This window comes from Ixodes scapularis, unplaced genomic scaffold (assembly GCF_016920785.2).
Source record: "Ixodes scapularis isolate PalLabHiFi unplaced genomic scaffold, ASM1692078v2 PGA_scaffold3__209_contigs__length_174095766, whole genome shotgun sequence".
NCBI classification, from domain to species: domain Eukaryota; kingdom Metazoa; phylum Arthropoda; class Arachnida; order Ixodida; family Ixodidae; genus Ixodes; species Ixodes scapularis.
The window spans coordinates 106,934,387-106,945,603 of NW_024609868.1; positions in this window are offsets into that span (position 1 = coordinate 106,934,387).

Below are 11,217 nucleotides of genomic sequence, written 5' to 3' on the forward strand. Positions count from 1 at the left end.
ATAAAGCGGGGGTGGCCTTATCCTCGATAATTTACACAGGCACGCTCGATTGAATTTCAGTTACGTGAATCAGTCTTCTCGCAGCGTTGTTAGCATTCATGTTTAACCAATGATGAAATGATGAAACAATTCTCTATCTTGCTACTGCCCACAAACAACCATATCGGTCTTCTGCGTGGTGCCCGTTACACAAGCATCAAACGCGAAACTCAATATTAGAGCTCCAACAAGCACTGAAGCAGGTCTGTATTTGAGGGAAAAAATTTAAATCGTCTTCATTTGGCCTCCAGGATCACGAATATCGAAATTATTTTCCAATTCGGTGCACAGAGGCTGCTGAAAATCACGTTCAAAGTACTGCTGAAGCCCCTCCTTCCCGGAACGTGACGCCATATTAGGAGTTTTTGGAATCTCCGCTCTCGCGCATCATCAGCGCCTATCAAAGACATGCACGCGCACTCTTGCTACCTTCAAAAAGGTCAGAAAACAATGTCACGACTGGTGTCAGTGCGAGGGAATATACCTGGCAAGCTTGCAACTGCACGCGATGCCCACGAGGGCGAGACACTCTTTTTCTTTCTTTTTATTTGTTTATTTGTTTTGCGGATTTCAATCATCCGCAGAGGAAGCAGAGATAAAGGCACGATGCCTGACAGGGCCTCTGCCCCCTGCAGTTCAAACAGGGGAAATAGCACTTCAAAAAAGTCATAGTGATAATAAATAACAAGACAGCCATCGTCATAAAAACAAATAGAAACAATTATTATAGAAATATCGAAAGATCCTAGTATGACGTAATCACCGGTCGGAGGTTTTTTTGTGTGTGTGTGTTTTTTTTTTTCTCGTTTAGATACATATTTGGGGAAAACTAACGTGATATTCAGATTAAGGGGATAAAAATACTCTACAATCTACCTCTAGGTTGTGTTTTTTTTTTCTTTTTTTCAAGAACCTCTTTAGGATGAGAATGCCGTTAATGTCACAACCACGAGAGCACAATATTGTAACTTTGAAAAGGTCTTCCAGAAAACGAGCGCTCGCGCCAGAAACGCACACGTCAAAGCTAGGAGAGCAGGCGGGGTCGCACTAGTAGCTATGGCTGCAGTCTCAGCTTAAAGGAGCCATGAAACGAGTTTTCTACTTTCGCTAAATACTACTTAGAATCACTCCTTAACGTTAATAACTAAATAAAATTTTCTTGGTTTTTTTCTTTCTAGGCTTTGCCCAACGGTCCTGGTGTTTTGAGGTCCAGAGACGTCCCAACGGTTTTGCCGGAGGACTGCGAGATTTCATTGCCGTCTAGATAATGGTTTTGAGACGACGCATGTAAGAGGTAGTGATAGCTTGAAAACGCGCAATGCCTTGTTACCACTGCCGCGGGCCTTCCTTTAATTTTCAGGAGTGCATGACTGCGGCCGAAACGCGAGCTATTTTAGATTGACTCTGGTGGCTTGTAGCGTCCGCATGACACATCTCGGTTATTCAGTGGCCCAATTTTTATGTGTTTGCTGATTACACGGACTTCTGCCTCCATCGACAACTGTGCATGGCCGCCGCCATAAGATATAACTTAGGTTTTTCTTTCCACATATTTCTGTTACTTCACTTCATCGTTACCATAGCAGGTCAGGTTATTGCAATTTTTTAATCTACTGTGTCCTTCTTCCCAGCATTGATCTTTTAAAGGCTCGTCAACACCCGTTTCGGTATCTCGGTATCTCGCTGATACAAAAGAAAGTCAGCAGGTGGCGGCTGTAATCGGGCGCCAGTCTAAAGCACCTATGTACTCGAAGCTCTATTTCACCATAAATGCAAGCGAAGCCGAATGTTCGAGCGCAGTGGTTCAATGGTCTGCACTGACGTCACACCAGCTGCCACTGTAGTGGCCTTGCTGCTGAGCACGTATCTTTTCCAGTGTAAACCCTGTACTATCGCATTTCTTTGTTTTTTTTCCAAGTTGAATGCGCACCGTGATGATTCAAGAACCGTTGCGTGCAAGCCTTCTATAGCGTTAACTCGACCGAACTTGCGTCTTTTTGCTTTTTGAGCTACGCAGTAGAATCAAAGAGCTGAGTTTGATGACCACATTCACGTGTTCACGGGATCATCAACAGCGCCCGCCTTGGTTCACGTACGAATCAAATATAAAACACAAAATGGCATTTCTACACAAATAGATAATTAAAGGGGTTATGACACGAAAATTAAACGGATACATTATTCTTGAAATGGAATGCTCATAGGCTACTTAGTATATACACCAAGTTATGCAATTTTTAGAGCTCTGATAATTGCAATATTCAATTTACGAATTTTTATAATTTTCATCTGGCGACCAGGCAACACTGCTCAAGTTAGTCACACCATGGTGTCCATAAACCACGTGACCATGAACACTCTCTCATTCTAGGCGCCCCCATGATCGCCCAAGCTCTTTTCGTCGCGGTACGAACAAAACCGCTCAAACAGCTCGGTAAACTGAAAGCTATTCTCGCTCTCGCCCCCCGGCCGGTTGACCTTCCACCCTGCATGCGCCTGCGAGATATTCCCGGACGACGGTGACCACGGCGAACTCGTCGTCGCTGGAGCTCGTCGCCAGCGGGTCGCAGTCAAAATGAACAGCTTCCAACATCTCTTGATAGCAATCACTCTCATCGCTGCTGCGATCGATGTCGAACACTTCGACAAGGCGATCGATGCCGTAGACGTAATCGTCACAGACCGGATGCTGGAAACGTGGAAGGTAAACGAGGAAGCTGAGAGTTGATATGCCAAGAAGAGCCGAGTCTGTGAGTGCGTGCAAGTAGACACCACGCTGGACGCTGGCTACGTCATCAGCCTCCAGGTCCGCCTGGATCTGCCCCTCCGAGGGGCCCGCATATAAATCGATTTATCCACGAAATTATCGCGCCTTTTTCAAAACAAATTTAACAGGATTAGAGGAACATACAATGGGTCCTAGCTGAGTAGTTATGTAATATTTTATTTTTGGCGTGTCATAACCCCTTTAAATGTAGTATGGGCAGAGCTCTGACGTTCAAATACGCCACAACGCATTTTTTTTCCAGCAAACATTAGTCGGGTAAAAATGGCCGGATGTGAATCGGCCGATAGAAGCCAAGTCCTTGGTCCTTGGATAGATCCTTGGTCCTTGGATAAAATTTACGCTTGGTGTTTCTTAGAAGTACCGAGAACCACTGTTGGTGTAAGTGAAGGACACGTGCCACGAGACCACGAGCGAGAGTCGCACCGGAGTTTCCTTTCAGGGATCGCTCCATAGCCGCTCATTTTAGTGCTGCGCCTCGATTTGGCTCCACGTGTCGCACGAGGCACAGGCTCGTGCGTTGGTGTATTTGATAATTTGATGCCGCTTGCAGACAAAGACATGAAGGTGCTTTAAAGGGAAGCTGAAACACTTCTTGAAAAAAACGAGTTAGAGGTGAACTCTGGCGTATTTTTATCCCGTGAATCTGAATATCACATTCGTTTTCCCTGAAGATACAACTAAAAGCGAGAAAACGCGGAAAACCTCCGACCAGTCGTGACGTCATACTAGGATCTTTGGGCCGCCAAGCGCGTGTCGCTCGTGTGGGCAGCGCGTGCAATGGCAAGCTTGCCAGGGATATTTTTCCGCAATAACGGCAGTCATGACGTCTCTTTCTGACTTTTTGGAAAATAGCAAGAGTGCGCGTGCATAGCTTTGACAGGCACTGAGGATGCGCGAGAGCAAAGATTGCGAAAACTCCTAGTGTGACGTCACGCCCCGGGAAGGAGGGGTTTCGGCAGTATAAAAATTAATTTCGGAAGCCTCCATGCACCAAATTGAAGAATAATCTCGATATTCCTTATCCTGGAGGTAGAAAGAAGGCCATTGAGGTGTTTTTTTCTCAAATACAGAACCGCTTCAGTTTCCCTTTAATAAGGGCATGTGACTCTTCGGTGTGACCTAAAGTCACTGGATCGTGGAAAGCTTGCGCCATTGTTTTCTCTGTCCGTTAAAGGGCAACTCTACTCAAAAAGTTGACCCTATCAAAAGGACTGATATTGCTTTAGGGGGTCAAAATACGGTCATACCCAAAATATCACGTTAAACCGACACCGCGTTACCGATTAATACCAATATTAAAGATGTTCTCCCTGCTCGGTTAGCGGCCTGAAAGCGGGTGAGCAACGCTGGCACCGAGTGAGCTAGTGAAGCAACACTGGGCAATGACCTAGGTTTAGTCCTACGCTCTCGTACGGACGCCGCGGACGCTTCGTTTCCCGTGACATTCTGCGATTCTGCTGACGGCAAGAGCTGCCTACCACATTACCCTGTGTTCTCCTATTTTTATAACGCCCAGGCAGTTCTTTTAAGTCCAGCATCGCTTCCGTGACAGCGCTGAAGAGAGCGAAGCGGTGCGGCTCGCTCACGCCCGTGCCGTGGAGCCGGAGAGACTCGCCGGACTCGCGTTGGGCCATGTCGAGCACGACTTGTAGTGCTGTGAGTTGCACCAACAATCCGGTGCGCAACCCGGAGCTGCGGTTCTACCAGTTCCCAAGAGACTGGAAGAGACGCAATGTGTGGGTAGGTGCCGTTCGCCGGATAGACTTCGGAAGACCGTCGACTTGGAGCTCCAACGTGAAGCTCCAACGTAAAGCTCTGCTCCCAGCACTTTACTTCATACACCTACACATGGGATCTGTGGCTGCTGTCTGTTGCGGGTTTCTCCACAAAACATGCGTCTTTGAAGAACGATGCGGTACCGTCGCTGTTCGCGTACCGTCCGCCGGCTGCTCTAGCACGATCGGCCCGACGCAGCAGATCGCGGCTGATCTAACTAGAGTGCACATAAAGGCACCTTGGCTTTAACAACTTAAACCGCTTGTGGATACATCTGTCCATCTATCTCTCATTATTTCTTTTTCTTTCGGTCTGCGAGCAAGAAAGAAATACAGTCACGCTGCGCCGGCACTGACCGCGTCATATTTATAGCGGTCGGATTCGCTTTTCGGCCCGGCAAATTTATAAATACACCCTAAAACTTACAACATTTGGTGCATATTAACAAAGTGAAGCGGTAAAAAAAAATGTGCAACTCGCCTCCTGTTTTGAAACTACATGTACGACTGAGCCGACACTGTCGGTGTGTCGGCTCAGAAGCGCGGGACGCGAACTAGGTCACACCGACGACGCGCCACTAATATCAATGTTGCCAAGCTGCTTCAGCCGGTAATTTTGGTTTCGCCGTGCCGCCGGAACGATACTTGGATTCGCGATATCTACAAACCGATACACACTACCGAAAAACAAATTATATAACGTGATTCAGGGTCACCGACTTAGACTAAACAGATCATAACACAGAAGTTGTAAAAATGGAGTGGAGTTGCCCTTTAACATGACACAAACAGATGCTAACATGGAGACGACCAAAACCTCGCAAGGCAATTGGTTAATAAAGAAAATGTATTGAGAATGCACACTGTAAGATGTAAATTACACCGGGAAACTGGTACACAATAGCAGAATGTGTGCTACGAAGATCCAGAGGCGGAAGGAACAAACAAACATAGCGAACCAAACATGGCCGCACCTTACATCTCGGCAGCACACACAAGAAGGGTTATCTTCCTTACCTAATAAAGGGCAATGCTATCCGGGTGTAACATTCGGCTAACCAACGTCCGATACCCCCCCCCCCCCCCCCCTCCACCCTCCGCTGCCTCTCACACCTGTGCGAGGAGCGCGAAAAGCAAGTGAATGCGACCACCGACCAGCCGGACGGTGCGGCAAGACCACCGCCTAAGGAACTCTTCCTCGCCCAATTAAAAGAGCTCGGAGAGTCTGGGTGTCCTGGAAGGGTACTCCGCAGTCGAGAGAGCACGCGCCACATTGAGCGAGACCGTCGTTGCTGGCCAACTGCCGCACAACAATTCTACCACACAACTAGTTGGTCGACTGCCAAGAGGACACCTACCGCCTGACACAAAATTCCAGATGTCCATACCCGGAAGCCATGGTGCGCCAAGCGCCAAAATGAGCGCGCAACGGGACAATCGGAGAAAACATGTGTGTTTGTCCCCTCCTGCCCACAGTTGGGGCACATAGGGTAGGGAGCAATGCTCCAGCGGTGGAGTCGTTGTCTTGTTGGAAGAACACCCCAGCGGCGATGCCACTCAAAATCTTTCACAGGTCCGGGAAGGCGACGAGAAACTAACGAGGCCCACGGAAAGGCGTTCGCCCGATCCCTTTGTTCACTAAACTTTCACAAGGAGACCTACAGCATAGCCTCCTCTATGCTATGCCTACAGTCAACAGAAGAACAGGTTACCAGACATCGAACGCAATCTTTTATCCCGAACATTGGTCACTTCAAATATACATAAAAAGTAACATTCATTCCTTCTCCCCTTGTCGCCCCACCTTGAAACTGAACAACGAATCCAACCTTCCTGAACGACTGGCAGTTTTCAAGACTGGCCTTCCAAAAGCCCTATGCTCTTCTTCACTTGCTCGTCTTGTAGATAGGAACATCGAGAAGCAAGTGTTGTTAAGTTCGGACAACGAACGTTGTCGGATTGAAACATGTGAGGTTGTTGTAAAACACTCGTGTAAGTTAGGGTAACAGTACATTTGGCTTGTCTGACTTGCTCACCACTAAGATGAATATGACCCAAAGCTGAGATTTTTAAAGATGAATACACCAACAAATGAAACCTTGCTTCCATTTTTGTTTTTTCTGGCGTCCTTCCATTATGGCATTCAAATTCGTATGTTGCCATATGATGGGATAGATTAAAAAAAAACTCTTTGATCTAGTTGAATATGATAATCATCAAAATACAACTGTAACGTATATGTAACGATACGTTCAATTTTTTTAAGCTGTAACGGAAACGAGTTCCTTTTTTCAGAAATGAAACTTGTAACGCGGGAACGCGTTCCAAAAATCAGAAGGAACAAAAAACAATCTTTCGTTCCTTTTTTTTTTTTTTTTTTTTTGAGGAACGTGTACAACACTGTCTCCAAACTCCAAAGCCTGGCTCTTGGTAGTGTTTAAACACGCTCCAGAGGGAGCGCCGTACTCCGAGACCAGCTGTCCAGCAGCTTCAAAACTGACAGAGTTGCGGACAAACTGACGTCGTCTGTGTAGGCGCTAACCACGACTGTGTCCCGGTCGGGCAGCGGAAAGCCACAAATCCGGAAGCTGGATGCAAGACTTCGGAGAAGCGTATCGAGGCTAGGAACGTGAAGTAAATGAGACAACAGGCAGCCCTGTCGTACTCTTCTACTTACCGAAAAAGGCGTAAGGAGACACCCGTTTACTTGCAAGTGGCTAGTCAGTCCGCTGTATAGGGGTATAGGGGCTGAAGTAACAAAATAAAAGTATCAGGGAAGTGAAAAACTCTCAGGGCCTCGAACAGATAACGATGCTCAACCCTATAAAACGCCTTCACTTGATCGAGGGAGGCACAGGCCCCCGACAGATGGGTAAAATTTGCTTAGGAAAAGAGGTCTCGTGTGAGTGACAAGGACGAAAACATTTTCCTTCTAGACACCGAACACGTTTGAACTAAGCTTAACACGTTTGAACTAAGCTTAACAACTTTTCTCGCGACCCATGCGGGGTCGCGAGAAGTTGAGACGCTACCATCTTATAGTCTGGTGTTTAACAAAGTGATAGGTCGCCAAGCTGCAGGATCCAATGGAGAGCCGCCCTCCTTTGGGAGGAGAATGGCGCGACCCCGTCTGAATGATGGCGGAACTTCACCTGTCTCCAGAAAGCCGTTTACAAGCTGGACTAGAGAGTACGCAAGGACATCCCCAAAAATTGTCGTAAAATTCGGCTGGTAAGCCGTCGGGGCCTGGGGCACACCCGACCTTCATGGCTGGGAGGACATTAGAGAGGTGGTTTTCTTACCGTTTATACGTAATTTCTGCTTATGACACAATAACGAGATAGCAGCTGCGCCTTCTGCAGCAGCTGAAAATCAACGTGATTTGATCTGTCTGATGATCGTAATTTCATCAGCGAACTGAAGAAATTCTGAGTGTTTTACACAAAGAGGGACCTCACTTGGCAAAAATGTTAAACAGCAAGGGTCCTAGAGTAGAGCCCTGAGAAACCCCAGATGATAATATGCACGATTTTGATAACACACCGTTAACGCAAACGTTGTTAATGCGCCCGGAAATATATGACTGAAACCATAAACACAACGGCAAACGCACTCCATATTCCGAGAGCTTGTGCACTATGGTGCACAAAGTCAATGACTTTGCCAAAGTCAACATAAATTGCGTCGACCTGCCCATAGTTGCAACAATGGGTCCGACGTACCTCCAATAGTCTGCTAGGTTAGTCTTGACTCCTCAGTCAGACTGTTTGTAAGGAGCGTAGCCACCGTTCCTACAGTTTCAAATTGTCTGAGATGCAAGCTCATACTTTTTCAGGAGGCGTCTTCGACGACAATTGCTTCCTTGTCACTGAGCATCGGCCAATGTTTAAAGAGCCTATGCCATTTTTGAAGGTGGTATGCGTCTCGTTTGGAGCTTTTTACGTGTTGAATTTACCTATTCAAAGGAAGCCTTGGCCACCCTCGAGTTTATGCAAATGTGAGAAAATCTTGAAATGCGTCAAGTCCACAGGATGTGTCATAGAATGACATAATCTATATTACCCTATCATTTATCGTGCCGTAGCGCCCTTTTTCACACCTCGCACAAACATTTGAGCTGTACTAATTTTACAAAGAATTACGCTGCTGCATATTTATAATGAATTGATAACGTGGGAACACTGGTTGTCATTAGGCTGTAACTTTCAAGGCAGGGAAGCGTGATTATCTTGTATAGACCAGCACGCGGCACTGACGTCACGCAGCTGCGGTGGCGCTGTCGGCGGCACAGCGCAGACGCTTTACTTTACGCGAATTTGGTTTTTGCGCACGCACAGTGCTGACACCTGGTGTGGGCAAACGCGGGCTTGCTTATAAACAGGGTGTCGGTCTATAGAATGTGTGCTTGTTCACCAGTCATTCAGGTTTAACATGTTCCAACACTACCATAGTCTGACTTGATAGCAGAAAATAAATGGCTTCACCTTCACCAGGCTGAGTATGCATGAAGCAGGCATGGCATTAAAGTTAGATGATGCAATATATCCTCCTAGACCAATCTTCCAAATCAACCTGGAGAAGGGGTTGAAGAGAATGGGAGCAGTGAAGCGAACGACGGCCCAGCGCAAGATTTTAGCGATGCTGACGGGCTTCAAATGAAGTTTCCACAGAAATCCCTTGAACCTGTATGTTTTTTTATGGTAAGTGCAAATTTGAATGGACCTTTCTCCAGTAAGGAGTGCCTCATGACGGTTTCGCCGCCTACTACAAATGGAGGGCAACCGGACTCGCCTTCTCCCATAGGAAGAGATTAGTGTCGCAAGAAAACAGTGCCCCCCAAGCATGGCGAAAGGGCGGTCAAGGTCAAGGGAAAAGGGTGTGCGCGTGCGCAGACGCTTACTGGTAAAAGGTCCATTCCTACACATCTGGCGTGTACCTAAGAGGAAGACAACTCTAATGTGGCTGAGGCCAATTTTTTGAGAAGCGTAACAAAGGGCTTTGTGAGTATTCCGAACTTTCAAATATCGAAGCGAATGATGTCATATTTTGTTTATACTTTCATCGGATAGGACGGTTCGGCAGTTGTACGAATTTTCAATCTGAGAATGCTCCAGGACACACCATCGTAAAAAAGCAACTGAAACGACTCCCAAAAGCCCACACAGAAGTCTGGGAACAGTATGCAAATAAAACTTATTTCAACTCGTTTATTTAAAACGGGAAGTCATCCTGTAATTGTAACCAAAGATGGTTGATCTGTAAAATGTTTGAGCCCCCAGAGCCAATACATGATTGCTGGGGTACGCTGCTGTGAACCGGTGATGCATGCACGCAGTGCGAGTGCTACAGTGTCAAGCCAGATGTGGCCGACATGATATGGTATTCATATCCCGTGTTATTAGGAGTCTGCGTCTGTTTAATTACAGCAACCGGCATCCTGCCACTTCACAAATTATCTCCTTGTAACTTTTTTGCCCCTTGCTCTCGCACAAAATAATTATTCGTTTGATATTTAAATGTATTATTATTATAAGAGGGGGTGTGCAACGATTTTATCATTAAGAGAATTTGCATCTCGTCATTTTTACGTTGTTTATCACGTCCCGGAGGATACAGAAAACATCTCCTTCATTAAGAATGTTGCGATTCCGCTGCATAATCGCTAAACAAAAGCCAAACAAACAAACAAAAGTGGGCGACATAGCACTCCAGGCATGCGGCCACGGCCTAACCACCTGTTGTTCGTCATCCAGGTCCTGTCATCTTGGGTTCTGCGGCCAGCTGATGACGGTGGATTTACAACGTTCCCCGCTTCGTACAACGGTTGGGATATTATCGACGAAACAGCTTGTTCTGACCACGTCGGGGCCTGCGGATTCCCGTTGGTTCTAACGGCCGCCGGGACATTTCATCTGGCAACGCCGTTGTATGTGCGTGTAGCCCCAGTGTCATCAACATCACCGGAACCTTCCTGCAACGCCCCTTTTGCCAACCTCATCAGTGGGCGAGATAGCACTCCAGGCATGCGGCCACAACCTAACCACCTGTTGTTCTTCATCCAGGTCCTGTCATCTTGGGTTCTGCGGCCAGCTGATGACGGTGCCCTATTGAAAAAGGCCAATATGAACTCGGCTTATTGGAAATATTGTATTCCAATGAAGTTGATGGAAACCAATAAAAAACTTATTGTTATCCGATTAACCCAATACGCACGACGGGAATTCATATCGGAGCACAATATCCCGATATAGTATGCGGTTATTGGTATACAACAGGATATTGGAGCACAATATCCCGATATAACTTGCGGTTATTGGTATACAACACGATATCGAAGCACAATATCCCGACAGAACTTACAGTTATTGGCATAGGATACGACACCGCGTGCATATTGGTGACCGACATGGACATACTGTGCCGCTACACGATATATAAATATCGGTCGTCGATCACGGGCCCAAAGGAGAATACAATATCGCGTGGATAAATCTTAGAACAAATTCCAAGTTACCAACATGAATTACGTCGGCATATACCGCGGACTAAGAGGATACGTAAGACAATATTGATCGCCCGTGAAGCAACATGTCGATATCGGTACGCCCACATATA